The 25,606-nt window shown below is 40.4% G+C and overlaps 1 long non-coding RNA gene across 16 annotated transcripts in view; it reads left to right on the forward strand.

Moving 5' to 3' along the window:
- LOC126945338 (uncharacterized) overlaps positions 1-19,105 on the forward strand; it is a 44,238-nt gene extending 25,133 nt beyond the window's left edge. For 8 of the 16 annotated variants that reach the window (XR_007722420.1, XR_007722415.1, XR_007722419.1 and 5 more), the window contains 6 exons: positions 189-254; positions 526-3,289; positions 3,393-6,764; positions 7,595-7,676; positions 8,685-8,749; positions 9,167-11,307. This is a non-coding gene — a long non-coding RNA (uncharacterized LOC126945338). Of the gene's footprint in view, positions 1-188; positions 255-525; positions 3,290-3,392; positions 6,765-7,594; positions 7,677-8,684; positions 8,750-9,166; positions 11,308-18,837 lie in introns of those variants that run through there. The other 8 variants (XR_007722407.1, XR_007722418.1, XR_007722410.1 and 5 more) reach the window with 7 other exon arrangements.
- Positions 19,106-25,606: the final 6,501 nt, after the last annotated feature.

Genomic DNA, 25,606 nt, shown 5'->3' on the forward strand with positions numbered 1-25,606 from the left:
TCATGGGAATTTTAAGAGTGTAGTCAGGAAACGATGTTCTTATCTGACAATGGCACTTCCTTGGAGTACTTCAGATATTCAGATAGAGTTGATGGTTTCTGCATGATGGCAGTGATCAAGGTTATTTTCAGGCATCCTGATAGAAAAGGTTGTGTTCTTCGACATGTATCTCAAATTATGCTTTTCAGATGCCTGTCCAGAGATCGCAAAGGACCTAAATATGTTTGTTAACAGGAGACGTTGCTGGTATCCAGGTAAGTGATGATAGGACATTGACTCATGAGAGACCTTCTGATTTTCAGATATCTGAGCAGTTAATGATATCCTTAAGACACATATATTAACATTGTTTTTGGCATGTGTGTAGTTAGAGAATTAGTTCTTAACAATACTAGTAAACATAAGATTCTCCTGTATTCTTATTTAGAGATAACGCATATTCATCACTCAGAGCAACAGATGAATATGCAGGTATCCAGGTAATTTATAGTCTTATCTATCACCAGGTTATTGGTCATTTTGCAGGTATGCCTTCAAGAGATGAAGGAGTTTCTTACCTTGGTTTCAAGTTGGAATTGAGCAGGCATCCAGGTAGCATGGATGGGTCCTGAAATGATACAAGTGACCAAAGGACTTTGCAGGTGTCCAATTATCTGAAGATATTTACCAAACGCATTTTCCACAATATCAAATGCATTTTCCACAGTGTGTTTTTCTGATCCAAGTCAAGGCATCATAGTGAGTCTGTGAAAGGTAATCAAGGAGTTTGTAAAAGGTGGGACATTGCTGGCATCAAGGCAAAGCTGGTGTGGGACAAAAGCACAGCACAGCACATCTGATCATCATGTGCATAGGTAAGTGATGACAGTGCCTCAAGCACCTCTTTATCGCCCTTTCCATGATTTTTTTGCAGGGGTTCAGGAAAGAAATCATAGAACCTGTATCAATTCTAGAAACCATGAGTCTTCGCTTTTCATGTATTAGGGAAAATGTATGGCAAACCCTCTGAGTTTGAGGGATTGCATGTATCCAGGCAATGATCATGGTGATTTTCACTACAGTGGAAACCACGTGATTTTATAGGTTTCCTCTCAAGAAATGATGGTTTGATATGACAACAGTGTTGTCCTTGCAATACTGCAAATGTCCAGGTAGAGTTGATTTGTCTCATACGGATGGAACTCTGCAAGGTTATTTGCAGGTGTCCTTCTGGAAAGCATTACATCCTTCAACACATATTCACATTGTGTTTCAGGTTCCTGTGAAGTAAATGTTACGAAACTAAAAGTGGATGTCAGTAAAGACATTTCTGGTCTAAGTAAGTGATGATGCACACCCTAACCCATCATGAGTCATCTGATTTTTTTATATCTAGGTAAGTTTTACCATTTGATTTTTGGTACGTATTCAGGCAAAACATGATAGTATTTTGTTAATTCTAGCAGGCATGTTATCACAGAGTTTGTATTTCACAGAAAATTTACATTTAACCAGGTGAGTGGTCAATGATTTCCATGTGTCCTTGAAAATATCTTGTAGCTCCCCATCAGAGTAGCAACCATGGGATATTATCAGCTGTGCAGTTATCACCACCCATGATGGTGTCTCTAACAAAGATGTGTTGACCTTGAATTAAAGCAAGTGTCTAGGTAGAGTTGATGTGTATTCCAAAATAATGGAAGCATTACAAGGTTGTAGGCAAGTGCCCGGGGAGAACAAGTTGTGACCTGAAGCACATTTGTCTTATATGATTTTTCAGGTTCTTGTCAAAACTATGAGGTGAGTCACATAATGCTCAGTAATGAAACATTGCTTGTAAACAGGTAGTGATAACTGTTTGCTTCCTGTAATGGGGGTAATTACACAATGCAGAGCATTGGATTTTCTAGGTATGTAAAAAGGGATCCCTGATGCTTAAGCTACTGTGTATTTTGTAGGTAATCCATTCAGGTTTTTGGGCTAGTTTATAGAGACCAGGTAAGGTTGTATTAACATGTAAAACACCTTGGTATTTTCGGATATCAACTTTATTAATGTTTTACACAATATTAACTTAAACTTGTTTTTCACATTTATGCAGTTAAAAATAAATACGCCTCTAGTAATACAAATAATCAAGAGAATTTATTGCATGTCTTGACAGATAATGAGTAATGAACACTTACAGGGCTACACAAATCCACAGGCATCTAGATTAACCGTATTGTGCAACATCATGAAATTAACAACAGGAATTATGCAGGGATCTAATCAAGAAAGTACAAGGATTCTTAAAAGGAGTTTTCCTCTAATTTCTACAAGTATTGAGGTACATTTGATGAATACAAAAATAATAAAAGTGACCAGAAAAGATTGGAGGTATATAGGTAGAATGATATGTGTACCAGTCACACTATTCACAATATATATTTCAGATTTACATTAACATATCATAATAAGCCTATCAAAACTAGGTAACATGGGACATTATTGGCGGAGGTAAGTGCTGATGCGGGCCTAAACTACAGCGTCACAGAGACTAGTTCACTGATGACGTGTCCCTACACGTCTTCCTGCCGTGACTTTTTCCCAGGTATCAGGTGAGAAGTGATTGAGTCCTAACCAGTCTCAGATAGGCTGGGTTTTCTAATTTTCTCTTTCACTGAAAGTATATGCTGACCCTGTGAGTGTTGAGGGATTGCAGGTAACCAGGTATTTATCACTGTATTTCCCACCCCCACTGCTGCCCCTAGGATTTGTGGAGGTGTCCAGTTGTGAAATGGTGGTTTTCAGCTGTCAGGGTCAACGTAGGATTACTGCAAGTATCCAGGTCTAGTGGTGTGTCCCATAAAGCTGGAAGAACTCAAGGTTCTTTGCTGGAGTCCTGGTGGAAAACCCCGTGTCCTTCTACATATATATCTTCGTGCCTATTTCAGCCCCCTACCATGACATCACAATGAATATGGTAACAGGTCTGGAGGTCAGCACTGATGAGGGCTAAAAGCAACGCATGGGCCACGTGAGGTTCAGCTGTCTAGGAAAGTGATGATGGGTCCATCCTTCCTGTTGTTCCCAAGATTTCGCTTCAGTTGTCCTAGGAAAAAATGGTAAGACTCCCTGGCGTACTAAACCGTGAGTTTTCCCTCTGCATGTGACTAACCTGTGAGTGCAGTGGGACAACAAATACCAGGTAATGATCCGGCTTTCCCAGCCACAGCAGTGACCATGGACATTTTGCAGGTGTCCTGTGGAGAGAAATGCTGTCTTCTGGGATCATGGCCCTGAGCTTGGGGACACTGTCAGCCTACAGGTAAGAGTCTTTCAGTGATGGATGTAAGCAGCGTGATTTGTAGGTGTCCTGGTAGAACAGTTTATGTGTTTCTGAGGCATATATCTCAGTGTATGCTTTCCAGGTTCCTGGGAGGAAATCCTGACTAACCAGAGACATGATCAGGGGACATGTCTGCTATCTGGGTAAGTGATGGTGTGTGCTGTAAACTCACCACAGACCATTTGATCTTAACGTATTAGGTCAGTGAGGTTCCTTTCGCTGAACGGTTTACCATGTGATGGGTTTATGGGTATTCCGGTAAGAAAGGGTAGTAGCTCCCCATTCTCCTTGCCGTGTGATCCTGTTGTTTTCAGTCCAGGAGAGAACGTATGAGGTATGTACCCTGTGAGTGCTGATTGATTGACACGTGCCAGGGAATTCACATGGCACTGTGCATCACAGGAGTAACCGCGGTGGATTTGCAGAGAAGCGGGCCAGAGAAAATGGCATGTCCTACAATGGCCTAGACCTTGGAGGGCTTGCAAACATCCAGGTACAATTTTGGCTTCCACAATGATGACTGTGTCCATAGACACATTGGTCACATATGTGGTTTTAGGTTCCCTTGGAAAGGTCACAGGAAACCTCTTTGTGCTTGAGCAGAGGACTGTGCCTGTATTTAGGTGGGTGACGGCATGGGCCTAAGCAGGCCATGGACTATCCAATCTTCCCATACACCGATAAATACAGATGACTTTCCGGCTCTTGTCCCTGTCCTGCCATGGTTTCCTCAGCTCATTTTCTATTCTTTATTTTCTGCAGTTATTCAGTTAAGAAATGATGCTTTGCCAACCAAGACTGGTAAGCATTAGTCCTTGCTGTGTTCAACTTTAGGAAATGTGCCTTGAACCTGAGTCCATGTTGACTGAGGGAGATGTGGGTGTCCAGGTAAATTATCCTACTCTACCAGATCACAGGATGGAATGATAGTTCTGACACATCCTCAGTCTGGAGTCAGTAATGGTGCCAGCAGTGGGGTGGAAGTTGGAGTTCTGCCGGGATCTAGGTAAGGTCGACGGTTCCCAGATGACGGCAGTGACCAGGCTGTGTAGTGCGTGTCTTTTTCATCTTTCAGGTACACCAAGTGGCATCCCGGAAAATACCTGTCAGATGCATTTCTTCTGCTGCTGCTAGACATGAAATCAAGGCCGGCCTGAGAATGACCATTCAGGGGCCCTGGATTGTAACCAGGTAATTGATCACATGAGTCCTGTGCCAATATAGACCACCTGAAACTTCAGTTTTCCTGGACAAAGAGGACGCTCTCCTTGACACAGTGTTTTTCCCATGGTTTCCTGCAGGGGTCCCGTAAAGTTCTCTTCCTGTAGAGAGGTAAGAGATGTTGTGACATTATCTCATGAAAGACATTCTGTGTTTCCTGCATGTAGGTAAAATTAATGGTGGTTTTGAGTCTGGTAGAGTAACCTTGTGTTTGGCATATGTGTCATTGGGAAAAAATAAGTAGTGATTCCCAATGCCAGTAAGCATGAGATTTTACTGTTTGCTTATTCAGAGGTAAGGCTTTTGTTTGTTTGTTTGTTTGTTTTTTGCAAATTTCACACTCCACACAATAGACAGATATGCCAATGCCCAGGTAGTTGATCATATTGTCTGTCACGCCGATGTGGACTGTGGTGTTTCTGCAGGTATCCCTTGTAGGCTGTAGCCTCAGAGTTCTTGTGTTATCCAGGTAACTTTGATGAGTCGTGAAATGATGCCAGTGAACAAGAGTATTTGTGATTGTCCTTGTAGCACAGGTTGTGGATCAACCACAATATGTCTTTCAGATGTGTGTCAGGGCATCACAGCAGGCCTTTCAATCCTAGGTAATGTGGGCATTGCTGGGTGAGGTAAGTGCCACAGCCTGCAGCGTGGAACTGTCATAGAGACCTAGTTCAGTAATGATGTATCCCTACATGTCTTCCCATCATGATTTCTTTCCCAGGTATTCGGGAGATAAATGATTGAGTCCTTACCAATCCCAGATAGGCCGAGTTTTCCCATTTTCTGTTTCACCAAAAGTATATGTGGAACCCTGAGAGTGTTGAGGGATTGCAGGTAACCAACCAGGTATCTATCACTGTGTTCCCCACCCCTGTTCTGCCAATAGGATTTCTCCCAGTGTCCAGTCAAGAAATAATGGATTTCTGCATAGATTTTGACCCTGTATCACTGAAATTGTGCAGATAGATTTGATATGTCCCATAATTGTGGAAGTGGCTAAGTTTATCTGCTGTTTTTCTGCATACCTGCATATCCCTCCCTCACTATAAGACTAAACACATTATAACTAAACTCTAAAAATAATGACTAATGCTTACCAGCATTGGTTGGGAAAATATAATTCCTTAACTAAATACCTGAACAAAATATGGCAACACAAAAATTGGGAAAACCTACATATCTGTAGATCACAGTGGTATTGATCTTGCATTATTACAAGTATCCAGGTAGAGTTATGTGTTCCGTAATGATGGAGTGACCAAGGTTATTTTCAGATGTCGTCTTGGTGGAAATGTTTGTGTCCTTTAGCACATATTTCACAATGTGTATTTCAGGTTTCTGTAGTGAGACCCTGATAAACCTAACAATGGTTGGTACGGCAGACATTTCTGTTATGCAGGCAAGTGATGATGTGTTCTTTAACCACATCATAGACCATCAGATCTTCATATATCTTTTTTTTTTTTTTTTTTTTTTTTTGACAGAGTCTTGCTTTGTCGCCCAGGCTGGAATGCAGTGGGGTAATCTCGGCTCACTGCAGCCTCCACCTCCCAAGTTCAAGCGATTCTCGTGCCTCTGCATCCTGAATAGCTGGGATTACAGGTGTGCACCACCACGTCCTGCTAATTTTTGTATTTTTAGAGATGGGATTTTGGCACGTTGGCCAAGCTGGTCTCGAACTCCTGGCCTCAAGCAATCCACCCACCTTGGTCTCCCAAAGTACTGTAATTACAGGTGTGCACCACCGCGCCTGGCCAGATCTTCATATATCTAAGTAAGTGGTATACATTTACCTAAACTTTTTTAGCATGTGATTTTTTCCGTAGGTACTCAGGTAAGAAATGATAGTCTTTACCAACTGTAGCAACCATGTTATCCTGCTGCTTTATATTTTAGAGAAAATGTATGTTTAACTTTGTGATTGTTGAGCTATTTGCTATCCAAGGAATTAACCATGGAGTTGCATGTCATAGTAGCAATTGTGGGTTTGTTTGCAGGTAAGTAGTAAAGAGAAAATGGTATCTCTAACAGTGCTATAGACCTTGGAGTACTGCAAGATTTCAGGTATACTTGATGGTTCTTGCAATGGTGGTAGTGAGTAAGCTTAATTGCAGGGTTCTAGAAAAAAAGCTGTGTCTACACACATTTGTCATAATGTGTTTTTAGGATCCTGTCAAGAAGTCATGGTAAATCTCATCATGATCAAGAACGAGACTTTGCTTGCATCCAGGTAAGTAATGATGTAGGCCTTAAGCAAGCACTCAGAAAACAATCTAATCATCAGATGTATAATTAAGTGTGGATAGTGCCTCTACCTTTTGTGTTACCATGGTTTTTTTGCAGGCATTCAGTTAAGAAATGTTTTCCCCACCAAGGCTAGTAAGCATTAGCCCTTATTATTTTAGAATTTAGATATCATGTGTAGTACCTAACCAAGCTGGGCATAGTTGCATGTGCCTATAGTATGAGCTACTCTGGAGGCTGACGCAGGAAGATCACTTGAGCCCAGGAGGTCGAGGCTGCAGTGAGCCGTGATCACACCACTGCACTCCAACTTGGGTGACAGGACAAAACCCTGTCTCTTAAAAAAATAAAAAATATATAATGTGTGTTTAACATTAGTCTCTAAGGAGGGCTATGCCGGTATCCAGGTGAGTTATCCTACTTTTCCACATTATAGTATGACCAATGAGATTTCTAAGTCAAGCGATAATGGTTTCTCTAACATTGGTGTTGATCTCAAAGTTCTACTAAGATCAAGGTAGTGTTGGTGGTTCCTCTAATGAGGAAAATGACTGATACAAGTTGCAGGTGCCCCCTCCTTTTTTGCAGGTAAAACAGCGTGTTTCATTAAACATATTCATTGTTGAATATGTTTCTTCAGGTACCAGTAGTCATGAAATCATAGTGAACCTAACAATGGTCATTTATGGGTTCTTGGTAGTAACCAGGTCAGTGATAAATTGGGTCTTACCACACTACAGACCACCTGTTGTTCAGATTTTTAGGTAAGTGAGTATGGTCCCTCTAACACAGTGTTACTGTGTTTGTCTTTTTCAGGCTTCCCAAAAGTTGTTTGGTAGTATACAGGCATGAGGTGGTGTGACTCTAGTTCATTAGATGCCTTCGTCTTTTCAGTTATGTAAGTAATGAATGGTGTTTTCAGGACCGTTATATAAACCTTGTTTATGGCGTGTATGCAGTTTAAAAATCAAAGTATCCCTAATAGTAACAGGAACCATGAGTTTTTAATGTATTTTTCTTTTGAGATAATGTGTATATAACACTTGTACTGATAGACATATATACAGGTATCTTGGTATTTTATCATATTGCTCATCACCACATTATTGGCCATGGGATTTTTGGAGGTATCTGTCAAAGAGTGGACGGTGCCTCTTTCTATAGTTTGACTTTGTAGTTCTGCCCTTATCTAGTGTTTATGGGCCCCAAAAGATTCAAGAGACCAAGGGAATTTGTAGTTCTACAAGTAGAATTAGACTAGTACCAAACCCATTTCCCACAACGTGTTTTCCAGGGTATGTCCAGAGATCATGGTGAGCCTATCTATGGTAATTAATATGTGATATTGCTGGTTTTGAGGTAAATGATGATGGAGAGACCTAAACCAGAGCACAGGTTATCTGATCTTCATATAGGTATAATTGATGGTTGTGTCCCTAACACTTGATGTTACCATGATTTCTTTTTAAATATTCAGATAGGAAATTATAGAGTCTTTACCAATTCTCAAAACCATGAATTTGCCCTTTTTATATTTTAAGAAAACATTTGTTTAACTCTTTGAGTGATAAGGAATTGGACATACCAGGTAATTATAATTACTAGTCACAATAGTAACCATGGGATTTTTACAGGTGGCCTAAAACAAATGTTGTCTTATCCAACAATGGTCTTGACCTTGTATTACTACAAGTATCCAGGTAGAGTTGATGTTTTCATAGTGATGGAAGTGACCAAAGTTATTTGTAAGCATCCCTATAGATAGAACACATTGTATCCCTTTATATGTGTGTGTGTGTGTGTGTGTGTGTGTATACATATAAAGTTATTTGCAAGCATTGCTATAGATAGAACACATTATATCCCTTTATACGTGTGTGTATATATATCATAATGTGTTTTTCAGGTTCCTGTCAAGAGATTATAACAAACCTAACAATGGTCATTATCAGGAGCTGTTTTGGTATCCAGGTTAGTGATGATGTGCACCTTAACATCACAGATCATCTGGTCTTTACATATCTAGATAAGTGATGTTTGTTTGCCTAAACTTGTTTACCATGTGATTTTTTAAAAAACAATTCTAGTAACCATGTTACCCTATTGTTCTGTGTTTTAGAGAAAATTTATTTTTTATACTGTGGGTGTTTTATGAGTTGCAGGCATCCAGGTAATTTTCATATGTTCTGCATCACAGTATTTCCATGGTATTTTTAAAGGTGTGCAGTCAGAAAACGATGGTGTCTTTAACCATGGTATAGACCTCGTATTACAGCAAGTTTCCAGGTAGAGATGTATCCTGCAATGATGGAAGTGAATAAGATTATTTGCAATTGTCCAAGTTGAAAAGGTGTGTCTGTATCACATTTGTCACAATGCGTTTTTCAGGTTCCAGCCAGAAGATCATGTTGAACTTCATAATGACCGTTAATGGGGGCTTTGCTTGTAGACAAGTGATTATGTGGGCCTTAAGCATCCTACAGATCATGGGATCTTCAGATATCTTGGTGAGTATACATGGTATCCCTAACATTTGTGTTATCAGAGGTTTTTTGCAGGTATTCAAGTAAGAAATGATAGCGTCCCAATAAACACTCTGAAGCAATAAGCCTTTCTGTTTGAGTTTAGGTATGTGTTTAACCTTAGTAGTGACTACAATATATTCAGGTATCCAAGTAAGTTACAATTTTGTCCAACACCTATATATTGACCATGACTTTTTTTTGCAGTTATCTTGTCAAGACGAGAATATGCCTCTAACTAGGTTGTCGACTTGGAACACCTGAATGTTTCCAGGTAGATTTGAAGGGCCCCATAATTATCAAGTAACCATATAATTTTGCAGGTGTTCGTATAGTACATGCATTCTTAACACAATTTTTATCATGATTTTTTTAAAGATTCGATTAAGAGATGATGGTGCTTTCTCTACTGTGGTTAAGGCCCATATCATCTCTTAACTGATTCCAGCAAAATCACAAATGAAATATTATTGTTAGTTGATCCATCATCTCTTGATTGCTGTTTTTGCAGATGTCCACTCAAGAGTTACTGGTGTCTCTAACTACAGTGTTGATCCTAGATACTTGCTAGTATCTAGGTAGATTTTATGTTTTTTTTTTAAGTTTATAGTGCCCATAGAATTTTCAGGTGTCCAGGTTATAGGTTTGTCCTTAAGCACTGTTGTCTCTTTGGGTTTTTGTAAATTCCAATTAAAAGATTATTGAAAGCCTCCCTATGGTACTGAAGGCAAGATTTTGCTTGCATCCAAATACAAGATGATGTTAGTACCAAAGCTGATATCCAGGTAAGCAATACACGTGTTCTTAAGCCAACATAGTGACCAAATTTGTTTGCTAGTATTCTTGTAAGTTATGTTGACTAACCACCATAGCGACCAGGGAAATTTTGCAGATATCCTATTAAGCTATGAAGATGCCTGTAACTAAGGTGTTTTCCTCGGAAATGCGCAGGCATCCAGATAAGAGTTGATGGTGTCCCTAATCAAGATCATGACCACGGGATTTTGCAGTTAGGCAAGGAATGATGTGCCCCTACTGTGATGTTTATTTTGGCCCTTTTAGGTGATCAAGTTAGAGATGGTGTTTATCTAATACATTAGCAACCATGAGGTTTTTGCAAGTATCTAATTAGAAGATGATGGTGTCTGTATATACAGTGCTGACCTCTGAATTTTGCATGTATCCAGATAAAAGTTGTTCTGTCCCTTACCATGTTAGTGGTCTTAGGATATTTTAGTTGTCCAGGTAAAGAGCGACGTGTCCTTAACAACATTAGTTACCATGCGATATTGCATGTGTCCAGTTAAGAGATGATAGTGGCCCTAACCATGGTACTGACCATGAATTTTTGCAATTTTCCGGGATACAGATAGTGTTTCACTAGCTTCAGTATTGACCATGTGGTTTTGCAGCCATCCTAACAAGAAATTATGTATCCACAATTCTGTTTTTTATCCTCAGATTTATTTAGGTATTCTGGAAAGGGATAATGGTGTTCCTAACATTTATTGACCGTAGGCTTTGCAGATACCCAGCCAAGAGATGATGGTGTCTCTATCAATGTTGGGGTCCATGGGAATGAAAGAAAAATGGAATTTTTTGTCAACTCTATATTTTATTAAATTAATTCTAACATTAATATTACATACTATTCAGTCCTTTTTTTTTTTTTTTTTTTGAGACAGGGTCTCGCTCTGTCACCCAGGCTGGAGTGCAGTGACTCAATCATGGCTCACTGCAGCCTCGACCCCCTAGGCTCAAGCAATCATCTCACCTCAGCTTCCTGAGTGGCTGGGACCACAAGTGTACACCACTATACCCAGCTAATTGTTGTATTTTTTGTAGAGACAGAGTTTCATCACATTGCTCAGGCTGGCCTTGAACTCCTAGGCTCAAGCAATTCATCCTCATCAGCCTCCCAGAGTTCTGGGATTACAGGCATGAGCCACTGTGCCCGGCCCACAGTCATGTTTGATTATATCCATTTCTTTCTGTTTGATTTCTATGCAATGACATTTGTACTCGGAGTCTTAAGCTCATGTTTATTAAATATTTTAACATCTAAGAGTTACCAATATAGACATACATTATGTAAAATGTGGTTTTTCCTAAAGAAAACTAGGCTGTAGATACAGTCATCAGTTAGAGGGTTAAAGGAGCCAAGGAAGAGGAATACTGGTGTGCATACTATGGATAAAAACATTTGTACTGTCACCCTTCTGATATAAATAGATACTAGGTGATATGTTAGAAAAAATATGTGAAACTCAGTGTAGATTAATGAGGGACTCGAATAGCTCTTATTCAATTATTAATTTGGTTATTATTTAAATTACACCATTGAACATAGCAAATAAGAGCTGGATAAGAACTTGATGATCAGCTAGTGCAACACCAGCGTGAATGAGAGCCTGCATGCAGAGAGGTTAATCACGGTCACAAGTTGCAGTGACGAGTACTCTTTCCACTATCCTACTTTCTTTTTTTTTTTTTTTTTTTTTGAGACGGAGTCTTGTTCTGTTGCCATGCTGGAGTGCAGTGTCGCCATCTCGGCTCACTGCAACCTCCACCTCCTGGGTTCAAGCAATTCCCCTGCCTCAGCCTCCTGAGTAGCTGGGACTACAGGCACGTGCCACCATGCCCAATTAAGTTTTTGTATTTCAGTAGAGAAGGGTTTTCACCATGTTGACCAGGATGGTCTCAATCTCCTGACCTCGTGATCCACCCGCCTCAGCCTCCCAAAGTGCTGGGATTACAGGCGTGAGCCACCACGCCCGGCCTCTATTTTCTTTATTGAAAACCTGAGACCAATTGAAAAGCAATAAAACAAGTGTTCAAGAGCTTCTTTAAATCAATACATTTCAGGAAATATATATCCAATTGGTCAGACTCCCCATCATGCACTTTGCTTTTTTGTTGAAATTCAAAGTAAAACTTTCTTTAAGGAAGCCTGGGTCTCAGTCTTAAACCCCCAGCTATAAATGTCTCCAACAAAGGGGAAGGGAAGCAGCCTAGTCTGAATTTTAATTCAGCCAAGTGGGAAACCCATGACCTTCCATTCTCCTCTGATTTTACCATTCTTCTAGGATCCATTTCACAACTATTATTCATCTGGGTGTGGAATCACTGCTTTGTATTTCAACACCATTGAAAATATGTCAGACCAAGACCCATATAGTATAATTCTGCTGGAAAAGAGAAGTTAAAGGGGTTGACCTGTAATAGTAGATTAAGATAATTATGGAAAAAGAAGGTTACAGAAATGAGGGTTTAAAAAACTTTCAACAAGTTGCTCTCACCTCTGGGCCATCCACATAGTAGGCACTCAATATGTGTCGAAGTAAATGAATGCTTCTTTATGGATTGGCTCATTCAACGACCATTCTTTCTTTCAGTGTGCGATGGAAAGAAAGCTATCAGCTTCATTCCTTAGACTTCCTGTGTGAGCATGATTTAGGTTCCACCATCAGATGTTCACATGTAACCTCTATTGGAACTAAGCCATGGGTAGAAAGGCAGGGGAGTGGACATATATTTTACTGGCATGGATTATGGCAGGGGTACCATGGTTCTGGCTAGATATGTTTGAGGAGCTTGGAATTCATAAAACAGAGGCAAGTCAGAGCTAGAGATGTAGCTTAGGGTCAGATATGTTAAAGAAAACATTCTTTCATTTTTCCATTTTTGCCTTTTAATTTTTGAAAATTTTACATATAATGTCACAGGGATAAAACAAATTGAAAAAGAAAAAACCAACCATTATACCATCTCTAAAATATATAAACACTTTATTTTTCCCTGTTATCAGTCATTACCCACATTTATACATATCATCTAGGGAACATAAGGTTCATATAATTTTCTGATTTCTTTCCCTTAAAATGACATTGTAAATATATACACTCATATTTAATATATGGAAAAATGCAAAAATGACAAGGAAAATTTAAACGTGTAAATCTATGCATATAGAAGTCATTTGTTCATTTAACAGTAAGTACCTATAGGTAGTAGGTACAGTTCCCTGCTTTGATGATCAACAGTGAAGAAGCCACACAAAGTTCATGCCCTGAGGAAGATTACATTCTCTAATGGGTTCAGCTCCAATGATCCATACATTCTTGTGTCCCTGGGAGAGTCTCACCTTATTTCGTTGTCTCATTATAATTATTAATAGCTCTCACTCTCAAGGGTGTCTCAGTTTGGATAATACATTACATAGTTACCCTGGACATAATAGAGAATATAGAGGTGAGGACATATATTAACTACAGAGTAATAAGTGCTATAAAAATATCCTTTCCAGCTGGACACTGAAGATGAAAAAATAGAAATTTGAATTTATTTAAATTAAAAATAAATACCCTAAAGTAAGGTGACAGTAATTTGGGAAAAGGACTTCTTTCATTTGGGTGGTCAGGGCAGTTCTCTCTAAGGGGAGGAAGGAATGAATGAAAAGAAGGAGCCAGTCGGATGAAGAGTGAAGGGGTAAGCATTGTAAGAACAGCAAGGGGAAGCAACATGTCCAGAGGACAGAGAGAGGCAGTATGGGTGAAGGGCAGTGTGCAGGGATGAAAGTGGCCCAAGGGGAGGCAAAAGCTAGGTTTTTAAGGCCCTGCCTGTTGTGAGGAGGAGCTTGGGTTTCCTTTGAAATGCAATGGACAGTCTTTAAAAGACAGCAAAGTGACCTCACTCACTTGTCTGTGCCAAATGTATTCAAACCCATAGGCCAGCAAATCACTCTCTGATGAAGCTCTCATATTTAAAAATACTGTGGCTCCTCTAATAAAGCCACAGACACCAGGACTCTATGGAAAAGTATGTTTTTTACCAACACTGGAATGAATGATAAATTATTACATGACTTCAAGCTTAACATGAAGCTTAAAGTTCTCAGAAGCAGACGTATTTATAACTTTTTCCCCTAAAGTATTGAAAGATAAAGTGCTGAATTTTAGAACTTTATAACAGACTCACAAATAAATGCAAGGCTTTATGAGTTTTATCAAGCTCTCCTCTTGTCATCAGTGACGTTAGTGAAGGACTATACAGTTTAAAGGTAGTTGGGACAAGTCTCCAGACAAGGGAGTAGCGATTTGGGACTAACTAACTGAAGAGGGAGGGAAGGGCAAGATGCCAGAAATCTGGTGGAGGACCTTGGTAGTAGGTATTCCAGCAGCTTCCAGATTCTTTCTGAGGCAATTTAAAGAGATGCAGCTCAGAAGTGCAACTCTATCCTGCTAGGCTTGGTCTTCTAAGGCCCCAGCACTTGGCCGCACAGGTTATGCACCACACCAGGATGCCAGGCTGTAGAAGCTAGATCAAGGGCCGAATTCCAGGTCACACCCTGCTCACCAAACCATGCCAGCTCAAAGGAAGGGACACCTCCTCAATTCAGCTCTGCTTTACCTCTCTGCTTATGAATTCTAAGCTCCTGATACACATCTGGTCAGAACCATGGTACCCCTCCACAATCCACGCCAGGAACATGGATGTCTACTCCCTGCCTTTCTTCCCATTGTTTGGGGACTTTTCCTTAGTTCAGCTGAAGACAGGGTCCTTGTCATACTGCCACAAAAATTTAGGCTTGCAGATGATTTGAAGGGTGAGTAGGGCAGGGTTTTATTGGGTGAAAAGGAAGAAAAGGAGAGACACCTAGCAAAGCAGGAGAGTGTGCTTCCTGCCCGTGGGCTTCCCAGGTACCACCAAGGAAGAGGAGGGGCAAGACTCCTCTTCCCTGCAAAAGCTGGAACTTCTGTGGCTCCACCCCACACTCCTTCCAGTGTGCAGGTAGGTCAGAGGCTCTGCCAGGGAGCCCTTCCCACCTGGCTGTCTCACCATGGCTCTGGGAAAGGTCTGTGCCCAGAGGGGATTCTTTTCTATACGACACAAAGGCTTTGTGCTCAGCAGTCCTGTGTTTAGGACATTTCCTGGGCTTTATGGCCTCTGACCAGTCATCCTTTACTGTCTAAATCTCTTAGCAGATGCACACTCACCAGCTAGCCAATTCTGTCTCCTGGTTCTCACCCTGGATATGAGCCTGTGTTGATTTCTTGTTTCAGCAACATCCGGGGCATAAAACATTTTTCATTATTTACCCACGTAAATAATCAGTTGCTGGAGGCTGCTCTGGAAAGCAGGACACATACAGCACACATAGGAATGAATCCATCCAGCACTGCTCCTCCTTGGAGCCAGGAGTCCCACTGGGGCCTCCATCATCTCTGTCACCATTTGGTACTTTTGGTTCTTTCTGTCTCCCTCAGGACTAGTTAAGACAGCTAATGTATGGATGCAGTTTCGAAAACAATACTTTTCATAGCAGTGGTTTGAGCTAATGGTGTTTTTCATCTCAAAAATGTTTTACAAACATTAATTAAGCTTATGTAGCTCCCTGATGGGCTTAGGCAGAGAGAATGCCCAGAGAGAGAGAGTTTCCGCTTTTCCTCCAAGCCACAGAAAGTCCTCACGGAACCAGAAGGCCTGGGACTTCAGCCCAACAGTCCTTTGCTTGAAGAGGACTTAACATACCTTTAAAACTTGCCTGATGCTCAGAAAATGAAGTCTTCGTGATGCTTCATAAAATGAAATCCCTTGGAATGCTTTGGGTTTTTTTGGGGGGAGGGGGTTTGTTTTGTTTTGTTTTTTTTGACGGAGTCTCGCTCTGTCATACCCAGGCTGAAGTGCAGTAGTGCGATCTCGGCTCACTGCAACCTCTGCCTCCTGGGTTCAAGCGATTCTCCTGCCTCAGCCTCCCAAGTAGCTGGGATTACAGGCACCCATCACCACACCCAGCTGATTTTTTGTGTTTTTGGTTGAGACGGGGTTTCATCATGTTGGACAGGCTGGTCTTGAACTCCTGACCTCAGGTAATCTGCCCACCTCAGCCTCCCAAAGTGCTGGGATTACACGCGTGAGCCACCGCACCCAGCCCCCTTGGAATGCTTTGTAAAATGAAGTCCAGCCTAGTATAAATCACCTGTCAGAAAGTATTTTTTGTTTATTGTTGTGGCAAAGTGTGTATCTATTGATAAATACTTAGTGAAGCAGGAAAATAGAAACTGCAAACCTAAACCAATTCAATAAAACATTACTTATTTCTCAGTAGGAAGAGGGAAAAAAAACTAGTAAGCATGAGTAAGAAGAAGGAAGGATATGAGAGAATAGGAGATTCTTAAAGGCATTCTTTTCATTTCCTTTTTCTGATGCAGAAATCCAAACAAAATCTTTAGAAGAAACACCTGGAAAAATAGTATCTCCACTTTCAAAATGCAGAAATACAGGCATAATACAATGGCGAAATTTATTCATGGTCATTCTCATCTAAATCAATGGTTCTCAACCAGGTGCTGTTTTGCCCGCCCCGCCCCCAGGACATCGTTTTACAATGCCTAGACATTTTCCGTTGTCACCACTTGGGGAGGCGGCGTAAGGGTGGGCAAGTGGAGTGATACCGGCATCTAGTGGGTAGAGGATAAGGATGCTGCTATAAACATTGTACAATGCACAGGATAGCTCCCATCACAAAGAATGCTCTGGCAATGGTGCCAAGGTTGAGGAACCCTATTCTAAATCATTACCTTGTCAGAGATGTGTCTCCAAATCAAGCCGGAGTTTGTGGTATGTCATCCACACAGTTGACTCCAACCCACCCAACTCCAAGCAGGCTCAACATGGTGATGTTTCCCACTACTTGCTCTAGGATACCTTCATTAGGCCTGGAGACCCAACCTGTGCACAGACTCTAAACTCAAACATGTACCTAGCTGCATTATTGATTTTCTCACACAATCATGGCCATGCTTATATTTTGAAGTGATCCAGGATCCTTTTACTTTTTCTTCTAGTTCATTGAGGTGTAATTGACAAACAAAAATATATTCAAGCTTTACAATGTGATGATTTGATATAGGCATACACTGTCAAGTGTTTATCACAAATTAACACGTCCGTCGCCATATCTAGTTATCATTTGTGTGTGTGTGTGTGTGTGTGTGTGTGGTGAGGACACTTAAGATCTACTTTTAGCAGATTTCAAGTAAACAAGAATGTATTATTAACTATGATCACCATGCTGTATGTTAGATCACCAGAACTTACTCATTTTATAACCGAAAGTTTGTACCCTTTGACCAACATCTCCCCATTTTCCTCACCTCCCAGCCCCTGGCATACTACTCTGCTTCTATGAGCTTGACTTTTTTTTAGATTCCACATATAAGTGAGAATGTAGGAAAGTTTAAATTTTTCCCCTGAAGTTTCAATCATTTGAGTTTATAAAACAAACTGATAATAGATTATCAGGAAAAACAGGCATACAGATTTTGTTGTGTGCACATGTGTATGGAAGTCATACAAATTATAAAAACTCAAAGAAATGGCCAGAGGGTTGACACTTTTATACCATCTTGAGGTTACAGCAAGAATGAGGGCTTGGATTATAGCAAAATGGGTTATGGTGGCAAGACAGGTTATGGAACTGAGAGAAGAGGAGGCCTGGCTAGTAAAGGTGGTCTTGTTATGCAGATGAAATCTTACAGGAATAGGCCCTCAGAGAGAAGAGATGGGAGCCTGTGATAAATGTTTCTACAGGGCCTTTAAAGTGTCAGACTCCCAGGTGATCCTTCCTAGATCCAGGGGCAGAAAGTGGGGTGGTGTTTCAAAGAATACCTGATAGCCATCTGTTGTTTACTTCACTTTACTCCCTCTACAGTTGCAAATCACCTTCACACAAGATAGTTTTGCAGGCCACCTCTGTCGGCAGGCCCTCTGAACAGCCACCTCAAAATATGTCAAAGTACATATATTAATTTTTTTTAAATTTCAGTACCTTTAGGGGTACAAGTGGTTTTCAGCTAAATGGATGAATTGCATGGTGGTAGTCTGGGATTTCAGTGCATTCATCACTTGAGTAGTGTACATTGTATCCAATTTGTAGTTTTTCATTCCTCATCCTCCTCCTACCTCCCTTCTGAGTCTCCAATGTCCTTTATACCTGTATGCCTTTGCATACCCGTAGCTTAGCTTCTACATATAATTGAGAATTTTGTTTTCCATTCCTTAGTTAACCTCTCTTAGAATAATGGTCTCCACTTCCACTCAAGTATATATACATATATATATCACATATTCTTTTTCCACTCATTGGTTGATGGGCACTTAGGCTGATTTCATTCCTTTGCAATTGTGAATTGTGCTGCAAAAAACATATGTGTGCAGGTGTCTTTTTTATATAGTGACTTTTTTCCCTTTGGAAAGATACTCAGTAGTGGGATTGCTGGATTGAATGGTAGATCTTTTAGTTCTTTGAGAACTCTCCATACCTTTTTCCATTAGAGGTTGTGCTAATTTACATTCCCACCAGCAGTGCATAAGCATTCCCTTTCTACCACATCCATGCCAACATCTATAGTTTTTTTGAGTTTTTAATAATGTCCATTCTGGCTGGGGTAAGGTGGTATCTCACTGTGGTTTCGATTTGTGTTTCCTTGATGATTACTGATGTTGAGCAGTTTTTCTTTTCTTTTTTTGAAACAGAGTCTCGCTCAGCCGCCCAGGCTGGAGTACAGAGGCACTATCTCGGCTCACTGCAACCACCGTCTCCCGGGTTCAAGAGATTCTCCTGTCTCAGCCTCCCAAGTAGCTGGGATTACAGGCACCCGCCATCATGCCCAGCTAATTTTTGTATTTTAGTAGAGTCAGGGTTTCACCATGTTGACCAGGCTGGTCTTGAACTCCTGACCTCAGGTGATCCACCCACCACGGCCTCCCAAAGTGCTAGGATTACAGGTGGGAGCCACTGTACCTGGCCGAGCATTTTTTGATGTTTGTTTGTCATTTGTATATCGTCTTTTGATAAATATCTATTTGTGTCATTTGCCCACTTTTTAATGGATTATTTGCTTTTTCTTGCTGATTTCTTTGAGTTCCTTGTAGATTCTGGATATCGTTCCTTTGCAGGATGCATGATTTGCAAATATTTTCTCCCATTCTGTAGCTTCTCTGTTTAATCTGATAATTTTTTCTTTTGCTGTGCAGAAGCTTTTTTGTTTAATTAGGTCCTATTTGTTTTTGTTGCATTTGCTTTTGGGGTCTTAGTCATAAATTCTTTGCCTAGGCCAGTGTCCAGAATAATTTTGCCTAGGTTTTCTTCTAGAATTTGTATGGTTTCAGGCCTTAGATTTAAGCTTTTAATCCATCTTTGTTTGTTATTTTTGAGACAGGGTCTCACTCTGTTGCCCAGGCTGGAGTGCAATGGCACAATCACATTCACTGTAGCCTCGACCTTCCCAAGCTCAGGTGATCCTCCCACCTCAGTTTTTGTATTTTTAGTAGAGACAGGATTTTGCCATGTTTCCCAGGCTGGCCTTGAACTCATGGGCTCAAGCGATCCGGCTACCTTGGCCTCCCAAAGTGCTAAGATTACAGGCATGAGCCACTGCACCGGGTCAAGCTATTAATCCATCTTGAGTTAATTTTCTTATATGGTGAGCAATAGAGATGCATAATATTTTGTTGTGAGATATTTTGGTTTCTTTCAGATCATACAGTAACTGTTTGTGTCTAGTTTATTTCACTTATAATGTTTCCCATATGAATGGCAGGATTTTCTTCTTTTTTATGATCAAATAGTATTTCATTGTTTTTATTTTATTTATTTGTTTATTGACACAAAGTCTCACTCTGTCACCCAGGCTGGACTGCAGTGGTGCAATCTCGGCTGACTGCAACCTCTGCCTCTCAGGTTCAAGCAATTCTTGTGCCTTAGCCTCCCGAGTAGCTGGGATTACAGGTGCCCGCCACCATGCCTGGCTAATTTTTGCATTTTTAGTAGAGACAGGGTTTCGCCATGTTGGCCAGGCTGGTCTCGAACTCCTGGCCTCATATGATCTGCCTGCCTCGACCTCCCAAAGTGTTGGGATTACATGAGTGAGCCACCACACCTGGCCTCATTGTATTTACATACCACGTTTTCTTTATTCATTCATCCATTGACAGATACTTAGGTTGTGTCCATATTTTGGCTATTATGAATAATGTTGCAATGAACATGGAGGCTCAAGTATCTCTTGGAGATACTGATTTCATTGTAATAGCAGACACATAGATCAGTGGAACAGAATAAAAAGCCCAGAAACCCACACATGTACAGTCAACTAGTCTTTGATAAGGGTGCCAAGAATACATGATGGGAACAGAACAATCTCTTTAATAAATGGTTTTGGGAAAACTAGATACCCTCATGCAAAGAATGAAACTGGGCTTTTATCTCACATTATATGCAAAAAAATAACTCAAAATGGATTAAAGACCTAAAACCGTAATACTCCTAGAAGAAAACACAGCGAAAGCCTTCCTTGACATTGGCAGCGATATTTTTAGATAAGACCCCCAAAACACAAGCAACATAAGCAATGAACACGTGAGACCACATCAAACTAAAAAGCTTCTGCACAGCAAACGAAACAGTCAACAAGGTGAAACGGCAACCTCCAGGCTCCTTTTATTCAGAAAGGCATATACGTTTCTGCTCAAATATTTTGCCAGTTCATTTTATTTGAGTAGAAACAAAGTCAAATGCCGCATAAAGGAAAGCCCCCTCTAATGAACCCTCTGAAGCATATCATGTTAACTTTCCCATGCTAACTAATGTTGAGAAAGGGGAAGCTTTGCATTTTTTCCTTTGCCCCTTGTTACAAAATCATCTGTTGACCTACAACCTGCGTTCTGCTTAAATGATCATGTGTGGTGATCTTTAGAAAATGCAGTAGAGGAGAGAAAGGGGTCACCAGGGAAAAAAGATAGATATAACTTAAACTGCATGCATAGAAACCCCCTTTTTTCTTTACAAGTTTTACTATGAAGCAAAAATATTGAGAGATAGTAACTTCAATAAAAATTACAATCAAGTTAAACGATCTGGTGCATTCATCACTTGAGTAGTGTACATCCCTGTTTGTATTTTTCATTTCATTTCCATTAAGATTTAGTACACAACCTAAAATACAAAGACAACTAGGACAAAAGTGCTGCCTTTGAGTTCAGTTAACCATGGGAAATAAGTAATAAAACAACTCAGACAGGAAGTATAATGAAGGTTACCAGGGACTGGAAGAGGGGGGAAGAGTTATTGCTTAGTAATAGAGTATTTGGGGTGATGAAAAAGCTTTGGAAACAGATCATGGTGATGGTTTTACAACTTTGTGAATGTAACTAAGGCCACTGAGTTGTACACTTAAAAATGGTTAAAATCACAAGTTTTATGTTGCACATATTTTATCACAATTTCTAAAATCAGAAAACCTTCAACTATCTGTGAAGTGTGACAACAGCTATAGATGAGATACACGTTAAAGATCTTGAGTAAATAAGAGAAATAATCTTTTAAAAACAAAATGTATTGAGTTTCTACTTTTTCTTAGGCACTCTACTAGGCACTTAATTTTCAGTGTCTCAGTCTGGCTCCAAGAAGCAGACACCAAGATGAAACTAGAAATTGAACGTGCAGCTGGGCTCAGTGGCTCACACCTGTAATCCCAGCACAATGGGAGGCCGAGGTGGGAGGAACACATGAGCCTAGGATTTGAAGACTAACCTGGGCAACATAGCAAAACCCTGTCTCTATAAAAACAAAACACACACACAGTTAGCTGGGTGTGGTGGTGCATGCCTGTCATTCCAGCTACTCAAGAGGCTAAGATGGGAGAATCACTTCAGCCCAGGAGATCAAGGCTGCAGTGAGCCATGATTGTACCACTGCACTCCAGCCTGGGCAACAGACTGAGACCCTGTCTCAAAAAAATTTAAAAAAAGAGAAGAGAGAGAAATTGGGTGTGCTAGAGATGTATTGGGAGAAACACCTGTGCAGGATAAAGGGGACTACAGGCATGGGACACCACACCTGGATAGTATTTGTATTTTTTTGCAGAGACGGGGTTTCACCATGTTGCCTAGGCTGGTCTTGAACTCCTGGGCTCAAACAGTCCTCCCGCCTTGACCTCCCAAATTGCTGGCATTACAGGCATTATAGGCATCAGCCACTGGACCCAGCCAGATTGTTCTTAAAAATATAATTGCATTTTTGAAAAAAAAAAAAAGTTTAATCTTTCATTGTCAAAAATGTGGAAACTATGGGAAGTAGTAAAAATAAAGTCAAAGAGATTACTTATGTTTATTTTATATATATATATATAATAGACTGCTCCATGCATTCTAGGCCTTTATATGCTCTAGGGCTTTGTCTTTTTCACCTGACCTATTATCTGCAACAATTTGTGTTCTTACATATGATACAGTATTCTTTGAAGGCATGGTTTGTAATGGCTGCATATTGTTCATAGCAACAATAATTGTTTTAAGGACAAGGTGAAGCACACCAGAAGGAATTCTTTAATTCACTTATTTTAAAGTACTATTTATTGAGTACTTACTACATGTCAGGCACTGTTTGAGGCACTAGGAAAACAACTGTAACAAAATAGATAAAGTCCCAATATCTATCAACAGGTAATTGAATAAGCAAATTGTAGTATATCCATAGAATGGAATATTATTCAGCAATAAAAAAGAACTAATTACTGATACATACAACATGGATGAAACTCAAAAAGTTTATGCTAAGTGAAAAGAGTGACACCAAAGACTACATATTGTATGATTGCATTTATATAAAAATCCAGATAATTCAAAGAAGTCTACAGTGACAGAAAGCAGATCAGTGATTGCCAAGTGGGAGGACACAGAGGGAGAAAAGAAGTATAAGGGACATGAGAAACCTTTTGTGAGTGATGTGTTCATGAATGTGTACATATGTCAAAACTTTAAATATGTGCAGTTTACTGTGTGTCAATGATACCTCCGTAGAGCTGTTTAAAAAGTGTTGGGAGTACAGTGAGGGCTAAAGAAGTGGTAGATAAGCATTCTGAGCAGAAGGAAAAGCACATGCAAAGAAATAGAGACATTTTGTTTAATATGCCCACAGGACTTACCATCTATGAGGCAATGTTCCAAGAGTTGTATAAATATTACTTCATTTTATCCTAACAACATCCCTGTGAGATAAATACTATTAATGCCATCTTTATTTTGCAGATAAATTGAGGCACAGAAATAGTAACTTGCCCAAAGGAACAGTAATTGTCAAAGCTGGGCTTTGAATCCAAGAGCCTAGGTCCAGAGTTCGTAGTCTTAATTACTACAACATGCTGCCTCTACATGTCTGGGAACATATTTGGTAATATCTTTGTGTATATTTGAAAAGTCACATGACTATAGCCAAAAGTGAAGAGGGAAGAGAGGGAGAGGAAGACCTTAGAAATGCAGGTTGAGGTAGATTAATTTAAGTATGTGAAGTTCAGGCCATATGTTGGAACCCTTCTGAGTGATATCTTTATTTTGAATGGATTTTTCCATTCATTATCAAAGGCTAATTATATCCTCAATGGAATACATCTGAAAGCAAATTTACCACCACCCTTATAAAGGACTTAGTCCTGAATGCACAAATTGATCAGATAGTGTATTATGCTCCCCAAGTAGCTTAAGAATTAGGTGACATTATTCATAAAAAGATACATGTTCCCTTTCAAAGCACACATTCACACCTTTTTTTTTTTTTTTTTTTTTGAGACAGAGTGTTGCTCTATCGCCCAGGCTGAAATGCAGTGGTGCGATCTTGGCTCACTGCAATCTCCGCCTCCCGGGTTCAAGCAATTCTGCTTCAACCTCCCGAGTAGCTGGGACTGCAGGGGCATGCCACCAGGCTAGGCTAATTTTTTGTGTTTTTAGTTGAGACGGTTTCACCGTGTTAACCGGGATAGTCTCGATCTCCTGACCTTGTGATCCGCCCGCCTTGGCCTCCCAAAGTGCTGGGATTACAGGCATGAGCCACCTTGCCCAGCCAGGCTTCCTTTTATATCCACTTGGGGAGATGCAGATAGAAGGAGAAAGACCGAAGCACAAAGCCTCCCTATCAACAGTTACAGAACTGCTGTTGCTTTTCTCTCTGGCTTTAACAGAGATCACCTACAAAATCTTATTTGGGAAAGCTGAATCTGGCTGCCAAAAAATCCAGGGCTTGAAGCTAAATCTCTAAGGTCATGGATTGTCTTACTATGCACTCCATGCCAGTCAGAACTCACTGATGTGTAGAGACAGCTCACATCTTACCATTTCACAAACTTCATCAACAGCACATCTATCTCCCCAGGGCTCTGCACATTGCCAGAGAATCCCATCACCCTGAATTATTTCCCTTCTCTCGCCTTCCTCCTTCCTTCATTCTAGACCCTCTAACTGCTCCGTAGACTCCCGTAGACTCTTAACCAAGCCCCACTCCCAAAGAACTGGTTTCCACAGATGCCTTGGAGACAGTATTCCTAATTCCACAGTAGATTACAGTTTTTTTGTTTCATTTTGTGTTTATCGGCAAAATGACATATAGGTCATTTCAACTTGTGGAAAATTCCTGATCCACTACAAGTATATTCAAATAAATCTTTCAGAAGTAGGAAATCTTGTTACAAGCTATCCTCATGCACAGTGAACAGGGAAAGGAAGTGGCTAGAACAAGAAGTCTGCTGCAAGGGAGAAATCCAGACTGCTAGTTCTACCACGTCACCAACTTTCTGTGGACTCACAGCAAGGGAATTCTTCCAAGAGCTCAATTTCCGCATGTGTAGAATAAGCTGAGGAGGGTGGGCGAGGGTCTTGGGACCTCCCCTAATCTTCATTGCATGGCCCTGGTGCATTTACTATGGGAAATGAGAATTCAGGCTCTGTCTCTGCCCCACCTATGGTAGATGTATGGTCCCTCAAGTCTCCCTTCACCTCAGTAGTCCCATTCATCCAGGCACATCTAGAAGACCAAAATACTATTACTGCTGTACCAACAGCCTGCAGTGATTAGTTTTACTTTTTCAAGCCAGAGCCCAGCTGGCTGTGAAACATCAAAGAGAGGAGGGTTCCATGTTTACCGCTCAGCCATGAAGATGAGTTCAGGTCAAGCATATTTGTCAGTTCATCCTATTCTGACACAGGCCCAAAAACCCGGGCTTGTGGGAAGTGCAAGGAGAAGAGTCAGGACTCTGATAAAAAGGTGGGTCTTTTTGAAATATTTGTCCAAGGCTGATTCTTTGCATATATAAAGCACTATATTATTTAAGTCGTCTTCACATTAATGATCTCATTAGGAGCTCAGAGGATAACACTAATTCTGTTTAAGAAATGTAGAAATTAAAACAGAATTATGAATGATATACCAAGTTCACACTATTTGGTGAAAGAGGTGAAGCTAAAACCCTAGGGA

Source organism: Macaca thibetana, chromosome X, assembly GCF_024542745.1.
Source record: "Macaca thibetana thibetana isolate TM-01 chromosome X, ASM2454274v1, whole genome shotgun sequence".
Classification (NCBI taxonomy): domain Eukaryota; kingdom Metazoa; phylum Chordata; class Mammalia; order Primates; family Cercopithecidae; genus Macaca; species Macaca thibetana.